This window comes from Haemaphysalis longicornis, unplaced genomic scaffold, assembly GCF_048455015.1.
Source record: "Haemaphysalis longicornis isolate Haplotype H1 unplaced genomic scaffold, Haemaphysalis longicornis Haplotype H1 scaffold_9, whole genome shotgun sequence".
In the NCBI taxonomy this organism is placed as follows: domain Eukaryota; kingdom Metazoa; phylum Arthropoda; class Arachnida; order Ixodida; family Ixodidae; genus Haemaphysalis; species Haemaphysalis longicornis.
Window position 1 is genome coordinate 117,669,655 of NW_027526460.1, and position 24,304 is coordinate 117,693,958.

Sequence of the window (24,304 nt, forward strand, 5' to 3'; positions counted from 1 at the left end):
GCCGGTTTATCAGGCACGAATTGGTGGTAAAGAGAGAGGGGGGGGGGGGGGCGCACGCGCAGATATAGGTTTCATAGCTCACTGGTTAAGAGGGCGACACTGGTCGAGTCGAAAAGGATCCATGATTAAAACAGCGTAAAGGACAGGACGAGAAAGGCGTCAAGGAACCGTCCTTTCGACAAGGACCCCTCCTTGTCGCCTTTTTCGTCCTGACACTTGCGCTATTTTAATCATGGACCCTCGCTGATTACATGTCCGTTGTGTTGACGGGAGGTTTAAACACGAATGTCCGCCGCCAAAACCCGAGCTTTCCGGTGTCCTCGGTGGTCGAGCGGATTGAGTTGTGTTATGCAGACAGTAAGATGCCAAAGACATGGGAGGGCATCGAGCAAGTGGCATTTGCTCGATCGCAAATTACAAACAAACGTGTTTTGTTTCGTTTCGTGAATTTCGTGTATTGCGTCCTGCTTCGCAAGTCCTCCTTCTTGTCAGAGCGGAAGGACACTAGTTTTTTTTTGAAATATTAAACTTTCTTGGCATATTGGATTGCTTTCTTGTCTTAAATGTTTTTAGATACGGACTGGATGTACAAAAGCAGTGAGCGTTTAGTGAATATGAAGTGAAGTACATATGTGTGCGTGCGTGCATGGAGGCGTGCGTGCGCATGCTACATTTTGGACTGTGTGAATAACCCATCAGACGGAAGCAGTTACCCTGGGAGACAAGCTGGTATCGCAATGGCCTATTTCGGCCCACGCGCACATCTTATTTACCGCCTCATTTCGTATGAAGGAACGCTCCAATTAAACCCACGTGATGCGAACCTTGGGAATGGTTAACACTTAACCCGTGCTGCGCCACTGGCCTAACATAAACGGTTTTTGGTTCTTGCAGTCACATGCAAAAAAACTTTTATCGCTTTTTTTTAAACACCACATAGCAGAACGAGATTAAAATGTTAAATGTCCATGGCCACAAAAAAGATGCAAACGGATGCGGCCGTTTCCCAAGGGATAGCAAAGACACTTGGTGCCCTTGTGCGACCAGCCCTTGTGCGACCATGCAACCAATGCATTGCGGGCAAGCAGCATGCAAAAAATAAAAAAGTGCGTGTAATGGCTGTTGCTTTAACATCAACAAGGGTTGTGGAAATCTCCTTTTTCCGTTTACAAGACGTTGCTAGTAAAATGATTTACCGCCACTCACTGGTACCTTGGTTGTCACGAGCATGGATTAAATTTACTTGCTTTCGTGGAAGATATCCCACTCGCCGGAGAGGCGTTCTTGAAATTAATTAAGGTCTTAAGCGGGCCGGTTGCTTCGTATTGCATTACTAGGAGGTACCACAAAATGGCGGGCTCTAGAGGTTGCACAACAAAGTGCTCTTGTTGTGCACATCATTAGCTGCCCTTCTTGCATCGTTTTTTGACTAGTTCGGTACCTTTCTTTGCAACGGCCTATGTAAAGAATTCGATCAAGCTTTCCGATGTGTGAGGGACGAGCAGCGACGATGTGGTGCGTTTTACCTGAATGGATGCATCCATGCACCAAACTAAACTGGTTTGCTTGTAAATTGCGATTTAGTATACCTCTTAGTTATTTAGCTCAAAGACACTTCGGCGGCCTATAAATGTATTCTAGGGCAAACTTAAGGCTCTCTTTTACACGTCCGTAGAAGACCACCTAATTACACCAGACGGCAATTAGGTAAGTTTTAAAACTACGCTGTGAACTACTTTTGACAAGTAAATGAAACTGGGCGTAATGATTGATTCGCATTATCGGCCACATTCAACTAAATGTGTTTAAATGCTCACGAATATTTATGCCATGCAGAACACTTCCGAGAGAGAGAGAGAGAGAGAGAGAGAGAGAGAGAGAGAGAGAGAGAGAGAGAGAGAGAGAGTGAGTGAGAGAGAGGATACGAACATCTCGCTCCCCGGAGAGTAGCCATATACAGCTTTGCAGTAAAACTTGTGATGTACAACTATTATGTTGCCTGAGGCTTTTAATGCTTATTATGCTGACTACTAGGCTCAACAGTAATATTTTTCCTCGGTGATCGTGTCCAGACATATATTTAAGGAACTGAGCAAAATTCTAGGACACAACGGCGCAGCAACCAACAAAAACATATTCTTACCCTTGACAATGACCTCATGTATACGAACAGCGCACTGACAATGGTCATCGTAATGCCTAGAAGAAAATCTGAAAAAAAAACCGCCCGCGCGCACAATTTATTCTCTTAGTTTCAGAGCGGTACCACAATGGGGAATCGTCATAACTATCATCATCATCAGCATCATCATCATCAATACCTTGCTTCTGTTTTTTTCAAATGCTTAATCACTTCTCTCCTAATCTAATTAGCAGGCTCCGAAATATTTACCAGGCCACAAAAATTCACACAGCATTACTTGCAACCAGTTACTTCACATACAGCAAAGATCCACATTTTTCGCTCAGAGATTACTCACGTTAGCATAGTCTAACGAAAAATAGAACGTCTTGCTTTGAAACTATTGTTCGGTGCTACGGAGCTGTTTTTTATCTTGAGTCGCCTTGAAGGTTAATTGTCATTAGGCTTTTCTTGGCATATTTTCAACAAAAAAAGAGTTAGAGCCGTTTTACGCAAAGTGCTCCCCCTTCAGTAGGTCATGTGTTAACAGCAGCCTGTAATTGTATGACGTGTTGCCTTCACTATAAATTAATTATGATCACTAAATGAAACGGCGTATTCTTAGAGTCGCTACATAACCAATTCAAGTGCCATTCTATTCAAGATGCATTAGGTCCACTGTAAAAAGAATTCGGGGGTAACCTTTCTGCTGTAAACTGCTGAGGTCCCGAAGACTAAATTTACCACATTTTATGTGATGATGTATACAAGCCATAAAAAAGGCAGCATGTTTCGCGGCTTTTTTTAGTGATGGGGTGGAATCGGTTAAAAAAATGTACGTTTCACTTCACATCTGCTTTCCTACGATATTTTTTTAAATATTAAAAAATGTTGCGCAATACGGCAGTTAGAGTGGCTTCCGCACAACCGTTGAATAGTGAGTTCTCAAAGCACAGCCGTCTCACCTGATCCGCGTGTTATCCACAGCACCTGTTTTTCATGGGTCTTGAAATGACGAGCGATAACGTCCACGTACAAAATAGCAGCTTTCGAATTTATTGTGGACGATACGGTACTGTAAGAGTGAAAGTCTGAAATTTGGGAAGCTGAGACAATGTTTCTCCATAGTGGTTTGCCAGGCCAACGTTCCCAAGAGAAGAAAAAAGTTGCCGTGAGGGGACTACCTCTTTCACAATGTTCATATGCCGTCCATAGACAGGTAGAAGAGTTCCCTCCTATTCATTTTCATGCCATGATCGCAAGAATTCCATAATGATTATTGCAACTGAAGTTGTGCGCAATGACTACAAAAGTCGTATTTCTAGCCTCTTGCACGTTTTTAACGATAAGCAACATGTTTCCAATGTGGACGTACCGAGGCTCCACGTATTGCCAGTTTAACCCAATTTCAGACTGTTATGACCATGAATAGTGCTTTTTTAGGTGATCCACCCTACAAACACTAACCGCATTGTCCGTGCCGCAATACACGTCGGGATACAAATGCATAAAAAGCCGTTTTTCCGGTAGAATCACTGCGTTAGGTTTTCACCTTTTCAAATGGGAGGATGATCGTGAGCTGCAGCCGTAGTGTGCTTCTCTTAGGCGCAGCAAATAGTTGTTAGATGGTAGGCATACGTGCGCCTCCACCATAAAGACAGCCGCTGATACGGAGAACCAAACGCGGCATGCGCTGGTTGTCCAGCCGTAGTTTGTCATGGCAGCAGCTATATATTGACAGCAGATTATCGGTAAGGATTAGGCAACTTAGGTACGCCACAGGTTACCCATTACATCCCCTGCTTGACCGTGCGACCTAGATTAAAATCTTTCTCACCCTTCCAGTCCCTCTACGTGTTTCTTCTTGCTTCCAGAAAAAACTTTTACCAAGTTTGACCCGGACAGTGGCAAATTGGACAAAAATAACTGGAACAGGTCTTTTTGAGGACGGCAAAAGGATGCGAGGCCTAATTTAAACCTATTGAGAAGAAGTGCCTGCTATGGTGACTTAGTCTGGATTGATAAAACACGCTGGTAAGTTAGGACTTCGCATTGTTCATTTGGAGAGCTTCTAATTAAGTAGAAGCACTCTTTGACCAAGCGAATGAGGGCTCTAGGCAAACAAAGTTGAATGGGAGAGCAGTAGCTATCAAGACGAGCAGACGTATAAAAAGTGTAATTTTTAAGCAGAGGTTGGCGTTCATGTACTTCTGCATTGCTGCAAACATGCTTAGGATCATCAATTCAAACTGAGGGGTTAGTCCCTTTTAGGACATATAATAAATTCCGCGAAAATAGCGAGAGAAACAGAAAAAAGGCACCCCACCGCGCAAGATAAACAAAATACTGAGTTTATTTTCTATGATCCTGTATGCTAATATTCCGCCAACACGAGGAATAATTGGTGCTTTGAATTGGCCTAGGGGCATTTACTTGAAAGTAATTTGGGCACGTCGTTTATTTGTGTTTTAGAAACGCACCTCGGATACAGGCCAATTTCAAACAGGCGGCTAAAGTGCTTCAATGAAAATTACAAGTTTTACTTGCGTCGCAGGTAATTCTGGTCGCTGCGTGTGCATGACCGCGCAAAAACAACTAGGTGCCGGTATGATTACCGAAATTTTTGTTGGATTAGCTGTCATCCCGTTGGGTTTTCGCGCGGAAGTTTCACAATTCCCTTTTTATTCGCTTGGCTGCGCAAGTTCAGAGGCCCGTTAGAAATGCGGGCACACGCCGGCCACATCAAAAACACATGTTGGGTGACAGTAACCCCGTTAGGCCCAAATGTCATTTCAACCAGCCTGTCCCCGCGCTTGGACAAAGTGAGAACCCCTGAAAAAGCCAAAGTACTGTAACGGTATCTAACTGGTTTCAGCAGCACAAAATCACGACTATGTTACACAACGCAATTTGCGGTATTCAGCCATTTCAGTGATTTTGTTCCACCAATACCACGACAAAGCGAGCTTTGTGTTTTAAAAAATACACAATGCGTGCTTTGCACGAATTTGAACGGTGTGGGAAAAAACGAGCCCAAATTTCCCGAGAGGAACCTTAAATTTTCCACAGCTGCCCAAACCATCTAAGAAACGGCTGCGGGTAGGGATTGCGTATCTCTAATTGAATAATTTTTTGCCTGCATCGTGCACTAGGAGGGCTTCCGCCATTGCCATCATTTTCTATCAAATGGCCTGTTTTTTTTTAAATAAGACTTCGGTATGCAGTTTCGTCAGTAAAAATGCGACAGTGGTTTTTGATTAATATTAGCGGCTGGTTACGTAGTTGGCTCTACAGATTTAAATTTAAATATTATTGTCCGGTTATAATTAGCGCTGTATGTTTTTTTTTTCTCCCCTTTCTTTCTTCGTTGATTTTAGTTGCCCTGTTCTGTCCTCAAGCTTATATTAACTACGTGTCCTAATAATTTATATTTGACAGCCATGCCTCTAGTATATACCTAAACAGCTTCTTATCTAGCGTGATGTGTGCATTACGGGTTGATTTTGATTTGCCTAAACTTATTGTATGCTTTAAAATAACCCGGACCCGTTGCAGCTTTATCAGCTGTATAATATTTCTCTACAACTTTTCTTGCAAACACTAATACACTTAAACAAAACCTTTATAACCTTATCCACTTCGTTTTGTACGCTCAGCTGGACAAGTTTCAGAGCGCCCAAAAGTTTTTTTTTTCGCAAAACCGAATATCTAACGTTATGACATCAACAGAATGGGTTTGGTATACACATTTTCTTTAACTAAAAAAAATTCAAAGAATATATTTCAAAGAATTTAGCTTTAAAGTGTGCGCTGCGATATTGACATCAACAGAATGGGTTTGGTATACACATTTTCTTTAACTAAAAAATTCAAAGAATATATTTAAAATTGAAGTCCTAGATTGAAGTCCTAGATTATATCGAAGTCCTAGATTAAACATCCGATGGAATCTGTAACGTACGTCGTTGCAGGAACGCCCACTTCGCGTGATTTTTAGGGTCGAGCATTGAAAAACAATTGACTTCATTCTGACGGAAACAGAGAAGGCTGTTAAACTCGCACTGTACATTCCGGGAGACAAGTTCAGTGCACGCTGTGAAAATCGCAAACGTGGTAAGCAGAGCCATTTGGTAGACCCAAACGCCGCATGCCATCGTAATACACGTGTCCGTGAAACAAACACACGGCGTCGGTCACCGGCCCGGCTGGAGTGACGTTGTTCCGGACGTCAGTAAAGTCAGGATCATTCTGCGCCCGCGATACAAACATGCAAGTCACGCCGCACGTAAAGAAGAAGTGGAATGGAAAACTTTTATTGAAGACGGCAATCGTCTTGATTTTATTCATTTGATTATAAGGTTTAACGCGTCCACACTACACATGCAATGAGGCGCGCCGTAGTGGAGGGCTCCGGATGAATTTTGACCACCTAAAAATTTTTAAAGTGCACCAAATTGCATGTTCAGACTACTGACGCAAAAGCCATATCGCAATCTATGGACGCAAAAAAAACGGCGTGACACGCTCTTTTTTTAAATGCAGAGCATTTCTTTAACTCACGAAGTCACCCGGCGTTGGCGTGCCTCGGCGTCCGCAACAGCCATTCCAGGTGCGGCCTCTCCACCACTCCCTCTCTCCCGCATCACGCTACCCTCCTCGCTCTCAACAACAGGTCCGCACCCCTCCCCCTACACTATTTAAAAAAATAATACTTACCGGCGCCTGGTTTCGATCCCACGACCCTGCGGGCGGAACGCAAGATACATGGTGCTCTACCCACTACGCCACAAAGCCGACACAGAATGGAAGGCTACGAACGCGCCTTATATCCTTGACTCATTCAAACTACGTCAAGAAGCTGCTGATAAAACGCATTCGCTACCTGTTGGCGGAACGCGAGGTACATGGTGCTCTTCCCACTGCGCCACAAAACCGACACAGAATAAAAGGCTACGAACGCGCCTTATATCCTTGACTCATTCAAACTACGTCAAGAAGCTGCTGATACAACGCATTCACTACCACCAACTCCCCAAACACTAAACGTTAACGCAATACACCCACCCCCTATGCGACGCATTTGCTCGAGTCCCCCTCGCGGCGAGATGGGCCCTTTTTTACCCCCATAGCGCACGATATATGGCTGTTTCGCCGGTAGTCTGAACTTGGCATAAGCGGTAATAGTGTTCACTCAAAGCTGAACCCGCCGCGGTGGCTCAGTGGCTAAGGCGTTGCGCTGCTGAGCACGAAGTCGCGGGTTCGATTCCCGGCCGCGGCGGTCGCTTTTCTGATGGAGGCGAAAAGCAAAAACGCCCGTGTGTACGAGATTTCGGCGCACGATAAAGATCCCCAGGTGGTCAAAATTAATCCGGAGCCCTCCACTACGGCGCGCCTCATCGCCTGCGTTGCGTCGGCGCGTTAAACCCCACAATCAATCAATCACTCAAAGCTGAGATCGCGGTGGAATGAGCGCAACTTTCTGCCTTTTTGTGTTGTGAACTGGCACTGATATCACGGCCGCACTCGGCCGTGAAAAGTCAACTAAGTAACGTCACATTCGTCTCGCACGTGGATAGCATGCAGTCAGCGCGACGGCTCTAGATAAGAACGTCTATATTAAAATAAAATATCTAATGATAATTGAGATCATGACCGCACTCAGCCTTGAAAAGTAAGCAAAGTTACGTCGTATTCGTCCCTCAAGCGAGTAACATTCAATCCGCGTGACTAGGTAAGACCATATGTAAAATAATTATTTAATATTTATTAATATAATGAGTTTACCAACCGAGGCTACGCCTTGGCGAAAGGCATGATGCATTCCACTACCCCTGTATAATGTTGGCCACCTTGGTATCTTTAACAGCGTTTCCGGTTACCGTCTCCAGCTAAAAAAAATTGGGGCAACTTCGTAGCAGTGGCGGATATACTGGGCAAACAGCAAGGCTGACGACCCCACATAGATTATTGTTCAGCAACATTTATGCGTTTTTATGCCTCGAAACTCACCCAAGTTTTCGGCTTGGTGTTTTTGTTAGCTCCCCAAAGAGCAATGGATGCTCGATCATTAAAGTATGTACAGCCGCCCAATGTTTTTCTAATATCACGGGAGCGTCGACCGTTCCGTCGATCAGCGCCGTGTGATGGGGCGATACGACAGACCTGGCGAGAGTAGACGCATGCGCTTTAAGCGAAGGCCGCTGCTGCAATCGTGTCCTAGGCTGTTCCAAGAGCACACAGCCACCCCGCACTGCTGTTACCAATCGCTTTCACTTGCCCTGTTCGTACCGTTAACGGCTGGTTGGAGGGCAGTGTGATAAGCGAATAAAAAAATCGGAGGCGGCCGTCTGCTCTTGGAGCATCTTAGCGGACGACGACAGCAGCGGCCTCTGCTTAATGCGCATGCGGCTACTCTCGACGGGTTTGTCGTATCGCGCCATCAAACGGCGCTGATCGAACGAACGGTTGATGCTCCCGCGATATTGGTAAAAATTACTCCCACCTTCCCTCACGGGAACTCCTGTGTAGATGCGACGCATAGGGGGTTCCGTTGTTGTTTCGGTTAGGTTGATTCTCCCATCGCGTGAAACCTGCCGTGAACCCCCTGCCGCGGCTATGACGCAACGTGGCGCGGCTATGACGCAACACAATCCAACACAATCCACTTTAATCCAATCCAATCCAAATCCAATCCAAGCCAAGCCAAGCCAATCCAATCCAGTCCAATCAAATCCAATCCAATGCCCCTCGCGAGAGAGTGTTCGCTATCGGAGAGGAGAGGGGGTGAGCGGCGGAGAGCGCAGCTCGCGCGGCGAGGAGAATGGGGAAGGGGTGTGGACGGACAACGACGACGCCGTATGGAGGGACAAGGCGAGTGAATGAGATGCCGTCGCATCTAAAAATTGGGCGGGTGTACATTGCACGCGCGCCCTCTGACTTCGCGGGGAAGGCCTAAGCGCAGAGCACAGCGCTCCGGGACAAGCGCTTGCTCAACTTTTTGATCTCCATCGGTGTCTATCATTCGGCTTGTCTGGTCTGCTGTGTGTTACGTTAATTAGGTAGTTGTACAACGTTATTGCTTCTCTGCCTTTTGAAGTCTTTCATTTTGGGGCTAATTCTTCTCTTTATACCATCAGAACAGTACAGCTCGTCGCAACAAGCGGCAGACGTGTCTCCCCGCGACGCTTTTGCGAAGCCGTGCTTGTAGCAGCTGTGTTTCGCTTCCGACAGGCGGCCACACAAGGCCCACTGAAGCGCGAGGTTTTCGTGCTCCCGTTCGCTGGCCCAACCAGGGGCCTAATTACTTGATTACTTACGTAATAATGCCCCGAAGACCGTATAAAACTAAATTCGAACCTAATGTTTGCGCATGGTGTACAAAGTGAAATTTGCAGCTAAATGACGAAAATCGGTGTTTATAAAAATTACTGACACGAAAAATAGTTCGTCGTTTTCCTACGAGCTCCCAGCACAACCGTTTAGCGAGGTGAGGGCTGGGAGCTCGTTTGTTTCTCATCGTAACACCTTGGTGTCACGATTTGAAACAAATTAGGCGGAAACGAACATGTCCCGAGCGTCTGTGCTTCTTCATTTCGCGAGCTTTCCTTCTTATACATGAATTTAAATTCACTCCTCCGAGTGTGAAACTATTCGCATACACCTCGACGGTAAGACTAAAGCTTGAATACGCATGCTCAGTCTCGGACCCGCACAAGCAGAAAAATATGCAGGCTCCTGAAATGATACCGCGCAAGGCTATTCGTTGTACCTACTTGAAGTATCGAATGACCTACTCGCCCACTATCTGATGAAAGAACATGACATCCAGACATTGGGCAAGCACGTCGTAAAGTAGAGAGAATAAACGTTCTTCACCAGTTGAAGAGCAACTAACTTGGAATTAACCCCGATCAGTGTATTCAAGCATAAACGGCTCGACGTACACGGTTTCGACCCAGCGCGGCACTAATTCCCTACAGGGCCAGGACAAACGCGTTAACTTTTGTTTCTTTCCCCGCACCATACCTGAGTGGAATGATCTGCCCATATCTGTTATCAGCTTCATCCAACCGAACGCCGGTATTTATGCAGTGGGAGCCGGGGCGCTCTGGCATGGCGGTGTCACGTGGCACAGTGACGCCTACTGCCACTTCAATTGTACTTTATATGAGTAGGCGCCACGCTTCTCCAATGGCCGTCGTCTCCTGACTTTTTAGGGCGAAGCACTTAAGCGACTGCTACTGCGGTTTGGCGTCCTCCCAGGCCTGGCCACCAAAGGAACGAAAAGAGTACCGAAGACAGAATGAAAACGAAGGAGGAAAGTCTGGCGAAAGTGTGAGGGGGAGGACAGTAGGCAGACTCAGCGCGAGCCGCTTCGGCGACGAATGGCAAAAGTGTGAGGCGGAGGCAGTAAGACATATTGGGTGGTGGCGACGCACTGCGAGATGACGGCCTAGTAGCGCGTGCTGTCGTGCGCTCGGCGATGACGCTTTCACTTCCTGAGACGCAGGTTGCGATAATTTTTTTCATACACAGTTCTGGGTCCCGACGCAGATGCTTACTATATCGCAGGCATTTGCGCGGGAGGTTCAAACACGATTTACAGCATACTCGGCGGTGGCGACGCGCTGCGCGGTAAAGGCAGAGTAGCGCGCCGCCGTGCCTTCTCTAATCACGCGATTACTTGATTGATTATGGGGTTTAACACGCACACGCTTCACAAGCGATGTGGCGCGCCGTAGTGGAGGGCTGCAGATTAATTTTGACCACCTGGGGACCATTACATGCGCTGAAATTTCTTGCGATTACTTCCTGTGATACAGTATCTATGCGCCGAGACCGAGAAGACTGCAGTTCGCTCTGCGCACAAACCTCACAATTGGGAGTACAGTATTCATCAGCCATTTTTTTTCGTCCTTCTTAAACTTCGCCGACGTGCCCGGTATTAAAGCCCCGTCATTGGGTTACGTGGCACAGCGCCTTAGCCAGTCAGCCACCGAGGCGGGTTAGGTAACCTCGTAGCGGAAAATCGTCGGGCAAGACGAAATATATAGAAGACGTCTTTTCTATCGACAGAAAAAAAATTAGAGGTGGAAAGGCCCCGCGATTATCGCCGCCAGGTTGCCAACAGGTGCTCGTTTCGAGAGAGGGGGCGCATGCGCCATAACATAAAACACGTCAGATGAGGCGCTTTGCGGCTTTTATTGCTATTCGAGGAGGTGTTAACAACACGAAAAAAGGCGGTTATTGCAAAAATTTGTCGCTCACGGGTTTGCTGGATGGGCGGCGGCAGCGCACAGAACTAATGTAGGCGACGTATCGTATCAGTATGTCCTGCTTATTTATCGGCGCCGCGTATTTTCCAAGCGCCACATTAATCGTCGCTCCGTTGGAATTTTGGGATAACTGGAAAGGTGAAGGCGGACGCTGCAGCAGCCATGGCGCATAACCAACGTGGAACAAAAATACCGGTACTATTTCCTGGGAAAGATGCTTCAACGCTTGCCTCCAGTATGTCATGGAGCATGCAGCGATCGATTTGGGCAGACACAGCCCATCATTACGCGCCCTTCTACTCTATCCACCCGCATTGTAATTTTAGCCTGCCACCCGGAATATCTAGGCATGATGAAGCAGTACTCCACCGTATGCGGTTGAACTGCCGCCTACACGCAATGTACTGTTCCTAAATCAAACAGTCCGCTACGCCACTGTGCCCGCAGTGTGATGTGTGTGAAGATCTGCAAAACCTTATTTGTGACTGTGCGCGATTTAGTACGCAAACAGCGTCTCTCGCACTGTATCTGGCGTAGCCGCTCTTCATAGAACTAGGGACGTATTAGGTTCCTGGAATTCTTCCAAACATACCTCTCGTGCTACACAAAGCCTTATAGGCCTGTATACACAAAAGACGCAAGTCTTGAGGAGACTTTGTAAATAGTTAAAATAATGTCTGTTCCTCTTCATCATTATAATCCTCATTATCGCCGCATTCACCTGGCCTACCAAGCCAGGCCGCTTAGCTCGGCTGACATCGACACCCTCATTAAAGATGGTTCTCTCTCTCTCCACCTCTGTGGTGCTGTTTTTAATGTTGTTGCTAGTCAGAAGGCGGACTTGTAATTTCAAAGTGAGCCGGCAATAGCTACGCTCCAACCACCTTTCGAACACTAGGCCAAAACCACCTCTAATGTTCGCGTAATCCCCCGTCCCTCAAAGACTCTGGCTGCGGCTAAAAATGGATTTATCTATTGTAGGCGTGTAACGCGCCGACGCAACGCAAGCGATTAATCGTGCGTAGTGAAGGGCTCCGGATTAATTTTGACAACCTGGGGATCTGTAACGTGCACCGAAATCTCGTACACACTGGCGTTTTTGCTTTTCGCCTCCATCAGAAAACGGCCGCTGCGGCCGGGAAGCGAACCCGTGTCCTCGTGCTAAGCTGAACTGTGAATTAGCGACTGAGCCACCGCGGCGGGTGCGGCTCAAAATGTCCCTTCTTGTAATACCGTGTCAGCTAATATAACGTCCTCCAAAGGAGTATGCCGGGCGGCTTTCTTCTGAACGCCTTCAAACAATATTGAACACTCTGTGGCATGCTCTCGGCTGTGCACGAAGAAATGTGAGACATCACCTCATAAACGAGACATTAGACCCAGAGGTAAGGAGTTAAGGTTTTGCTTATGGGGCAAAGACGGTGTTGTACTGACGTCCACGAGATGCAGAACAGCATGACGCCTCTGTTGTTTTGAAGGATATGGTAACGCAAGGTGAGCATCGTGGAGGCCAAAGGGATCGAAAATGTCCGGTGATGGTCGCCTATTGTGGTAGACATGCCTTCTCATGGAAGCCGCGGTAAACAACCCGAGTTGTTGTGTTCTTCTCCCTGGCCCATTTTCGCAATATAAATGTTTCCAAATGTAAGCGCTTGTTGCTTGGCTTAAGCGGCCCGTTCTTCAAAGGGTTGTGTTTGTTTGTTATGTGTGGGTCTCGGAATCAATTCGTCGCTCGTGTCTAGCCATTTCAGCCCTAGATTTTTTTTTATTTCAAGCAACAATTGTTTATCTGTGTGTTTTTGTACAGCTTTGGAGCTCAGGAGCACAGAAATAAAAAATACCCAAATATTGCAATTGTTTATTATTTTACGAGCATGGCAATTAATTAGGTCATTAGGCAATTAAAGTTTTTCGTTCGAGTTTTTCTTTTCGTCGTAAAGCCTATGACAAGCTGATCTTACAGAAAAAATATGAAGCTGATAATATAAGTATTTAATAATTTATAGATATTTTTACAAACCGGAATTTCTGTCTCCTTGCCGGCCCTTTCGTCATACACAGTGTCCACTGAATCTTCTTCTGTTTCATATCGTCCAGTCACACGAAATCTCAACAATGGTGATGTCTATCGCAAGAGGCACCCTTGAACATATCTCGCCCAGAAAACTAGCACTTTTCGTTTTGTTCTTAAGGCGCTAGAGGATATAATGTGCTGTGTCGTGAAATAACGACGCCATGGCCGAAAGGGCTAGTACAATGTTGTCCTACTGTGTGGTGTGGCACGGTGAACGGCCTTCAGTGTTTTTAGGAAGCGCGTATCGCAACTGCGTGCAAAGCGTATCCACAAAGAACTAACCTTGTCTCAAAAACAGAGCACCTAATTTAGAAGCGTCTGACCTAGTATTCCTCTACCGTAATGAAGAACGTGAATTAAATGATCTATGTTATCTGATTCTGAGCAAATGTAGGCAAATATTGCATATGCGATAGCACCGAATCGAGTGCTTAAACTCGGAGCCTACACATGGGGCTGAGTTCAAGAGCTACAACGCGCAGTTTAATTTGGTCGCCATAATTTAGATAACAGCCCGTACTTCGCAAAGCAGCTTATCTAGTCTGCAAACTTGTTTTCGGGCCATAGCGCACGTTTCTTCAAAGAGCAGCCGTGAAGCTATAGGAAGTTTTATGGGTGCAGTGTGTAAAAACGACGTTAAATGAGGGCACCTTCACTGAGAAATTTGTGGTAGGAAAGTAACACAGTTAGTCCCAACTTGGGGGTACGAAAAGCCTGATTTCTAAGGCTGCACAAGAATTCGTAAAGCAGGGTATAATTTATATTAAGGTCGCATTCATGGGAGCCACTGCTGGAAACAAAAACTTTAAAAACACGTTGCCCCCACTATAAAGCCATGAAAAATGTGATCAAATGAAAAGAGGTCAGCGAGACTTTTTAACCCACTTGTGCTAACTCCTTAGTGCAAAAAATTTGAAGTAAAATCTCGCTGTCAAGAAAGCTGACACTATTATTTTTGGTATGCAAGCTGTTGAATATGGGCAGATGTATTTAAAAGTTACCGTATACACCATTTTCAATAAGCAGCCGTGAAAGGAGGGAAATGCTTAGTTTTTGCGGTACTTTCAACTCTTTTAGCCTATGATGCTATGTCGTTCAAGGCGAAAATGTCGATTGGTCAGCTCAGTGCGGGGTGGCTTAGGGGCGAGCAGAGAAAGCTAGAAAATTCGCATACAGCACATGCGCACGAAACGGCGTTGCCAATATGCACTGCGGTTGCAACACTTTTATGCTGCATAACTTCTCAGCGGGCACCGACTTGAGACATCGATGAACGATGTTGATAAACCGCAAACACTTTGTACAAGCGGTAAACTCTGGCGTCTGCTTGGTGCATTTCTTGGACGGCAAGGGGAAGGAACAAAATTCATTTATTACGCACAAGGCTGTGACAACAGCGACAAAACGGAATCCTTTTAAAAGTTCAAGTAACTTTATCCTTTACGTATAGCATAATTACTACGGGTTCCTGGCGACCGATTTAAAATAACGTACGTTGTTCGGCCATTACAGCCGGTTGGGAATATATAAACTATCCTAAATTCATCCATTCTAATTGTTAACGATCACGTCGTTTTGCTTACTTTTTTCATGTGACAACATTACACTGCCAAACAACATGAAATACTTTTATCCATCGTACACTGCTCCTCGACAGCAGCAAAGGCAGGGAGCAAAATTAGGAAACGCAGCTCGAGATATGCGAATTTTTTTTTCAGGAAATAGCTCAACCTGGGCACAACGCGCTTAAAGGAAAACTTTCTCATCCTTTTGCGTTGTCAGAAATCTAAAGTACTACAATCAGAAAACAGTCTTTGCTGATTGCGTAAAGCATTGATGGTGCAAGCAGGTGTCCGCAAAGACAGGCTCACAGCGACAGTTGGCATACGATGCGCGGAGTTAAGCCAATTGTGGTTACAATCTTTGAATACTGTCGTGTTATTTTTAGCGTAGTTAATTAGTACTCGCCAATAACGGTCATAAATATAGTTCACAAAAATAACATCGTATTGCGATGTCAACACCATGGTAATCACCTCGTGGAGAGTCCACCGTGAGCGCGGGTCAGCGGGACCTACGCGCTGTGCGTGATCCGCATTCCACGTCTGCGCTTCCGTAGACATGCCTCAAAGGTGAACGCCACAAGAAAGGTGGCTCTGAATATACGTATATACACCCCTAAACGGTTAATTCAGTCGGCGCCGTAACGGTAGCGTTTGGATCACGGAAATGCGCAACCACCACCACTGCTACAGCTGCTCGCAACATCCGGGTCAGCATCTCCCACTCTGGCGACAGCAGTACCTAAAATGTGCTGTTATTTCCGTCCGCAAGCGACAAAAACAAAACAGAACCCGCACACACAACCACTGCCGCCACTAACTTAACGCCAATCCACTACAGTTCATTGGGTAACGCGCAACCCGCACACACAACCACTGCCGCCACTAACTTAACGCCAATCCACTACAGTTCATTGGGTAACGCGCGTGCCCCGACGAGATGCCCGGAAAGAACGGAGCACTTAGCCCAGCAAGGCGGTGGTGGCGTTCGCTTCTTGAACGCGCTCACGCCCAGTCGATAAAAGCAAATGGCGCCGCCCACACCTACAAAGGAAAATGGTGCATAGTATGCGAAAACCACCGCTCATCCCCACCCTGCTCCCATGCTCTGCTGTTAGGCACGATGATTTGTCGCCATGCTGGTTTGTCGCTTAGCCTTTATGTCGTGGTGCTGTTTTGGTGTTGCGCAGTTTTCTTGCAGCGCGGTTTCTTTTTTTTTTGGAAGGTTCTTTTCTGTCCCGTAGTGGCGTTTGACTGGGCGTTTTGGCGCCGACCTTTATTGTCAGTGGTGTTTCGTCGCGTGATCTTTCGTCACCATTCTGCGGCGCTGAGTTTGCAATTTTGCAACAATTGTCGCTGCAAGCGAACTGGCTTACCTACTCCCTTGGCTCTTATAACGGCGGAGAGGTGCTTATTAGAGCTTTAGTAGGCTTGCTGCTCGATAACAATTAGTTGCTCGTGTAGAAGAGAGTGTCTTTATAGTTACTATAACCATTTTGGAGAACGTCGTATAAATAGATATATCTGTTAGGCTAACTTCAAACATTCCCCAAACTCCGGGGATGAGCTTGCTAGGAAGAAACAAAAACTCCAAAGTTAATCACTCATAGAATGTAGCCCTCCGGCCAACTACGAGTTAAAAAGACCGAGCACAAACCGGAGTTACTTTCAAGATCATAAAAGTTACGCTATAATTATTGGCAACTCCCTGCTCTTTTTCATTTATAAGCTCTCACCATGTGATCCTTTCTATATTTTCTATGCAGTGGTTGTTTCAGGAGTAGGTGTATAATTATCTTGAAGGTGGAAGCGCTCGCACAACAGGGAGAAGAGGTAGAAAACAGAGACGACACGGCGCTACCTTTTGTCCTTGTTGTGCGAGCGCTTCCACCTTCAAGATGAACAGCTACCAACTAGCCCAATTGTCCGTTCTACTACAGTGTATTATTATATTCAGTTGCTAGTCTGCGTGTATTAGAAAATGACATTTAAACATTATTGCTAGTGATTTCAATCTACCCACTACTGTCGGGATAATGACAGTGAAGTCAATCAAACAATTTTTCTGCTAGAATACTAACCCCTTCTCACAAGTAGTTTGCTGCTTTTATCTTTACAGGTGTCACCCGCTCCAGTGTCGTCGTTGCATAGGTCACCGCAAAAGCACAGAACTGGTAATGTTGGAAAAAGAGAGCCGATGTATGTGCCGTGGCTGTATTGGAGACGGCGCTTAATCTGGAGTACAGGATTTTGGGAGAATAAGGCAGGTTAATTACCTTATTGCGGCGCAAACCAGACCAGCAAGGAACAGTCCAGTGAAGCCAGGAACCTCCACTAAGTGCGGCTTAATGTAATACGGCACGATCTGAAATGTAATGGTCAGATCGCTTTATGCACTCTGTAAATAGATCACATTTCCCTCGTGAAAACTACGAGCAGAGCAGGTTTCTACCAAAGGCGATCACATTCTCACAGGAGTTGACTAAAGGCTATTGGCAAATTTTTTTTTGTTGTTGCGAAGGCGACCACCAGGGGGCCATTCGGAGTAAGATGTGCCTCGCATGGGCTCCGCACCAAATCCTTTCTTGGTGGCGTAGTTTGCTCTTACCCTCGAATTTAGGTGTGTGTGAAATCTCCTAGCACACCCCGCCGAAGATCTATCAAGCCTCAACTGCCTCACTCCAGCGGTTGCACCGTGGGAACGCTGCAATGTCTACATCGACGCGGCGCCTGGGCTAAGCCTAGCGCCTGTTCGATTTCAAAGACTCCCCCCCTGCGACGCTGTCGGCTTGTCGGGACAGCCAAGGCCCGGTTCCTCCCGATGACTATAGACGCCGTGACAGTGCAAGGTGAGGACATATCGCCTACGGACATTACTCCCGAAAAGGGCTGGTTGGAATGCTACCGGCGCCGCGGCAATCGGGCTCTGGAATCCTTTCGTGAATCTACCACTTCTAACAACCAGGTCAACACGCCTGCTGGTCGCGCTCTCTCACGCACGCTCCCACACCTGCCTCCTCTCCCCCGAGAGCACATCAAGATTATTTTTCGGCCACACGGTGGCATGAACGTTGCCCGAACGGGCTCCGCCAACCTTCGAGACGCCATTCTTACCGCTGCTAATATCTCTGCGGCCGAAGCATCGGCAGACATATTCCGCCTCAACTCCGAAAAGAACATTCTCGTGCTGAGTACGCCCAGTATAACCAGGGCAGGCCAGTACAATGCTATCACGGCAATTCACATCGACTCGCAGGACTTCCAGCTGTTTCCTTATGTCGCCACCCCCGAAGGTACCTCTAAAGGAGTCATACACGGCATACCCGCCTACGATACGCCTGAAGCAATCACAGCCAGTATCGTCACACCAGCCAACCCCAAAGCCCTCCAGACGCGCCGCATGGGCACAACCAGCACCGCCATAATCGTCTTCGACGGCTACAAGGTACCTCCATACATTTATTACCGTGGTGCCGAATACAGGTGCTACATCCATCGTCAGAAGATGGAGGCATGCCTCGCCTGTGGTGACAAGGGACACCGCGCCGACGTTTGCCCACGTCCCAACCCCACGCGCTGCAGGAGGTGTGGGGACCATCTCGTCGACTCCTCCCACACGCGCGAACCAAAATGCGCCCTGTGCGGCGGCGCACATCCTCTGGGAGATCGTTCGTGCAAGCAACGCTTCAAGGCGACACCTCCCCGTGGAAAACCACCAGCCCCCACAAACAATGGCGAGAAGATAGCGCTGCACTGTCATCACCGCCAGAAGTCACTACCAAGTCTCCACCTACTTCCCATGAACAGCACCCAACTGCCTCCCAAGAGCGACGTGCCTCTTCAGCTTCTGCAGCAGCCACACCACGAGACGCCACCCAAGAGAAGAAAAAGGCATCGTCCCGACCTTCCAAGTGGGTAAACTGGGCAGCAGCGGCGGCCTCCAACTCATCTTCCCCATCGAATGAATTAGTTGAGTTAAAGCAGTTACTTAATCAGGTTCTCGAAGAAAATGAGAAACTCAGAGCCGAGATCAAACAGCTCAAAACATCGCCCCCACCATCCAGCGAATCCGATGACTCAGCAGTCATGGACAGTGATAACCCGCCTTCTTTTCACTCAACCCCTCCTAACCCTCCCCAAATTGGTTCTTCTACACCCTACATCACCAAGGAAGATTTAGAGAATTCTATTCAAAAATCACAGAAACTATCACCTCCAAGCTCGCTACAGAATATGAACCGTTCTTCAACCTTGTGACGAAACTGACCTCCCAGGTAACTGCATTGGAAGAGCGGTTATTGACAGTAGAGTCACGCCCTAGCACCAAAAAAGCTTCCAAGCCTTACGACAGGCCGTCCACCTCCCAAATAACTGATCATGGCAACTGCTAGTTATACCATTTGGCAGTGGAATTGTCGTGGGTACCGACGTAAGTGCGGCAACCTGCTACAAACCATTGATAATCGAATTCTAGGTCCACCCCCAGATGTATTGTGCCTTCAGGAGACAGGTGTCGTGGCCAAACTATTGGGATATAAATGCTTCCCCGACTCACATCCCATTGCTACAGAAACAACTATTTTGGTTCATCGCAATATCCCTGCTGTACAACACACTCTCGAACGCGAGATAGACCACGTTTTTGTGGAAATCATACCCCCCAGAAAAGGCGCCCTCAGTCTCTTTATTCTCAACGTTTACAGCAGCCCTCGCTTTCATAGGCATCGTTTTCATTCGCTCTTCAAAAAGGCTGCTCTTGTTTCACGGAAAAACACAATCGTCATAACAGGTGGCTTTAATGCACACCATCCAGCGTGGGGCTGCAGAAAGAGCACTATCAAAGGCCGATTATTATGGGAAGCAGCACAACAGGAACAACTTACCCTCCTCACAGATCCCGCATACCCAACCAGGCTGGGCAACAGTGTTAGCGTAGACACTACCCCCGACCTAACCTTCAGCAGATATGTCAACCCCCAAGCCCAGTGGGTAAACACGCAACAGGATCTAGGCAGTGACCACAAAATACTGCACATCAAAGTCCCCCTTAAGCACATGTCCCGGCAGGTGAGATCTGCCACCATCGTTGATTGGGACGCCTTTAGACATGCCGAACAATCTCCTCGTCTCACTAAGGACACTCTTTCTGAGTGGGAGGACGGTCTGCTCAATCGCGTTAAATCGGCCACACGTGAATTAGAAATCGATGCGGACCTTCCCCAGCCAGATTCACGCCTCGCTCATATGTGGCAAGCTAAAACTAGCATGCAAAAACGCCTCTCCCAACAGAAACAGAACCGGAACCTCCGAAGAAGGATCGCTCGACTCAATCAAGAAATAGAAAATTACTCTTTTAAACTTGTGGCTCAAAACTGGGAGGCCACATGCGAGCTTATTGACGCCAATTTCAATTCGAAAAAAACTTGGAACATCCTCCGCCATCTAATTGATCCCAGTACGTATAACACAGCTCAATCCCAATCCATACAATACCTAATTCACAATTTTGAAGGATCAGAGCAGGACCTTCTGAACTACATCATTAGAAATATGTCCAACAGAGTCCACCCATTCAACACCCCTCATACAGAGGCAACTCGAACGACGAATTGAATGCCCCCATAACTGAGGCCGAGGTAAATGCGGCCATACAGCGGCTGAACTCCAGATCGGCCCCCGGACCAGATCTGATAACAAATAAAATGTTGCGTAACCTAGACGATTTATCGGTGGAGGATGTCACACGAATCTTCAACGAATGCTGGGAGTCTGGTTCTATCCCGGAACGGTGGCGTACTGCCAAAACGATCCTAATTCCTAAACCCGGCAAACCACCACACGTAGATCACCTTCGCCCTATATCATTGACATCGTGTTTGGGTAAACTCTTCGAACATGTTATCCTTTCGAGATTAACTAGTTTTGCCGAACGGACAAAATTTCTTTCCGCCCTCCATGTTTGGCTCTCGCCCTAACTTGTCCACCCAGGATGTTATGCTCCAACTCCAGCACCATATTATTGACCCGGCTTTTGCCCCTGTGCGGACAACCAAGGCTATCCTCGGCTTGGACCTTACACGAGCATTCGACACCATCTTTCATTCGGGGATTCTCGCGGGTATAATGAACTCACATTTGGGAGAGCGGACTTACAACTATATTCCTTCTTTTCTATCGGACAGAACGCTCACTCTGCACCTGGGTCCCATTAAAACGTCATCAATCAGTTTGGGAAGCACTGGCACTCCCCAGGGCTCGGTCCTGTCACCCTTTCTTTTCAATATCGCTATGAAAGACCTTACTCCTTTACTATCGACCCTACCGGACCTCCACCATTCCTTTTATGCAAATGACATCACTCTTTGGATCTCCAAGGGTTCGGACGGACACATTCAGGACACCCTTCAAACAGCTACCCAAATGATCGAAACATACACATCAAACCGCGGCCTCTCCTGTTCTCCACAAAAGTCCGAGTTTTTCCTCTTTCGGCCCAACTCACATGACCCCCCCAACATCTCGATTACCACCCAATCTGGCAACATCATACCTACCGTCGACACCATCAGGGTCCTTGGTTTGCGCCTTCATAGCAAGGGACACAACCTAGACACTATCCGAGAACTTGAACGTGGGCTATACCAAACTACGAGAATAATATCTCGAATAGCTTCAAAACATAAGGGTGTCAAGGAGGGCAGCCTCATTCGACTCATACAAGCCTTTGTCCTGTCCCGAATAGCGTACTCGACCCCCTTCCTAACCATGAAGCTAAGTGAACGAATAAAAATTGACGGCTTGATACGCAAATGTTTTAGGGTAGCCCTCGGACTCCCTCCGAAAACCTCCAACGACCGCCTCCTTGCACTGGGTGTCCACAACTCCCTTGACGAGATTGTTGAAGCGCAACGCACCGCCCAATTAGAAAGAGTCACTAAGAGTCACACCGGTCGGCACTTGCTAGCTTCCTTAGGCCTTTCACCACCCACCTCCAACCATCAGCAATTGGTAGACATTCCCCCTTCCATCCGCCAGAGGCTCCGAATCAAACCTCGTCCGCGAAATATGCATCCCGTACACAATGAGGATCGCAGACTGGCTCGCGCGAGAGCCCTTGAAAAAGCGTACCCTCCAGGCTCCCCCACGCTATACACAGATGCAGCAACCTATCCTACCAGAGCCCCTGCTGTAGCCACAGTGGTTGACTCGAAACAAGTCCAGCTCGCTTCCGCCTCCTTATCTACGACATCCCCCACGGCGGGAGAAGAGATCGCCATCGCGTTGGCTATGACCCACAGTCCCCACCTTCAAACAACTATAATCAGTGACTCTAAATCAGCCATCCTAAATTTCCTTTGCGCAAGAGTTTCCCCAGCAACTTTATCAGTCCTGCTGAAGGCACAGAACATTCGATCGCGTTCTTTCACTCTCGTCTGGGCTCCCGCCCATACCGTGCTACCTGGAAACTCAGCGGCCCACGAAGCTGCTCGAGCTTTGGTCTACCGAGGGCTCGATGGCGCCGCCAATGATAGTGAGATATTCACTCTACGGGACAGGCTACACACATACGGGGACATCCTCGCCCATTACCGCTTGGAGCGTGCCATTTTTCCTCCTCCTCACCCATCTCTATCCCGATCCTTGGCGGTCATTTATCGGCAGCTCCAGACCCGCTCCTTCCCCACCCCTGCCATCATGTCAGCGATCTTTCCCGACACCTACATAGACGAATGTCCATATTGTTCGGTCCATCACGCATCGTTATCCCATATCATATGGGCCTGTGATAGCATCCCACTATCTAGGCACCGATCCCATCCCATTCTCCTTACTATCACCAGCGAGGCGCGCTGGGAGGCCGCCCTGCGTGACCCAAACCCCCAAATTCAAGAAGACCTGGCCCGTTTGGCCGAAGGCACCGGACCCCTGCCGAAAAGGGGCCCTGCTGCCCGACGGGTGACGGAGAAGACGTCGCCGGCCTAATCGCCCCAGCTGTGGCCAAATAAATTTCTGTCTGTCTGTTGTTGCGAATAATACATTAATTCAAAAAGAGGTCGGGATTGTATTACAGCCAAGAATTTGAAGTGCAGGTATTGCAAGAAATGGTGCAAAGCCATGCGTTAGATTTTGCCATTTTTCAATGCTGATTTGCGAAGACAAGTATTTTCTATCAAACAAACAAACCCAATGCAGCAATTACCCAATTCGACTTAAGTAAATAAAATGGAAATACACAAATAAATCTTTGTTTTAACGAAGAAGCAAGTACATTTCTTCACTACTTAGAACGGCGAAGCGATACTCATAAGATGGCAAATCAGGTTTTAACTCTCAGGGAATGCTTACACAGCTGGTCTAGCTGTTCACGGACTGATACAAAAGAATAATTCCTTTGAAGTTCGCACCGTTTGGTTCGGGTCTCACCTCATTGCAGGGGTGGCTAGATGGAAAACAAAATTTTGAGCGTACCTTGTAGAACTTTAGCTGTATTTAATTTCTATTGAGATACATTGAGTCCGTCGCACTCGCGAAATTAGCTGTACCAGAAAAATGCCCCCATTTTTCTTGCAACAAAATGGGGAAAAGATATGATTTGTTACATAAAAAAAAATCAGAAGTACGCGGCCGCTATTCTCATTCCACTAGTGTAACCTAATATATGTATGTTGCCTCAATTCAGAATTTTTGTGTATTGCATGTCCGTATTCTTCAAAAACAACCATTCATAATCGAAAACTGCGAAGAAACACTTTAAAGCAGCCCCCTCACCTGATCGATGCTTGTAATATGACGCATTAAGGTCGGATCACAGCCCCGAAACCAGACAATCATTGCCAGCCCCATCGAGCATGTCACGACGTACATCAAAAGGAGGAGAATAGAGCCAGTGAAGGCGGTTCTAGAAAAGAAATTCGGTTTTAGTCTTCAAAGTTGCTCCTTCACTCGGGGCATTGGTCGAGGTAAAATTTCGGCGCATTTCATACCCCAGAGACTAGAGCCAGTGGGCTAATTTACAAGTGAAGTGTTGGCTACTAGTATGAGAATGCGTTCATGTTTCTCTGTGTGTGCGTGAGCGTGTGTATGTGGTGCGTGTGTGTGTGTGTGTGTGTGTGTGTGTGTGTGGTGTGCGTGTGCTGGTTTGCGTGGGTGCATGTTCGCGCGTGTAGTTAGGGCTGGTCAAGAAGGGTATAGCATATTTAGTGACGAAGCCAACAAGAGAAGCTATACAGCCAGACATTGTTTGCATTTTTGACACTCTACTATCTAAGGT

At 47.2% G+C, this 24,304-nt stretch overlaps 1 pseudogene; it reads right to left on the bottom strand.

The window, feature by feature from the left end:
- LOC144153383 (sodium-coupled monocarboxylate transporter 1-like) overlaps window positions 1-24,304 on the bottom strand; it is a 101,018-nt pseudogene that overhangs the window by 40,320 nt on the left and 36,394 nt on the right.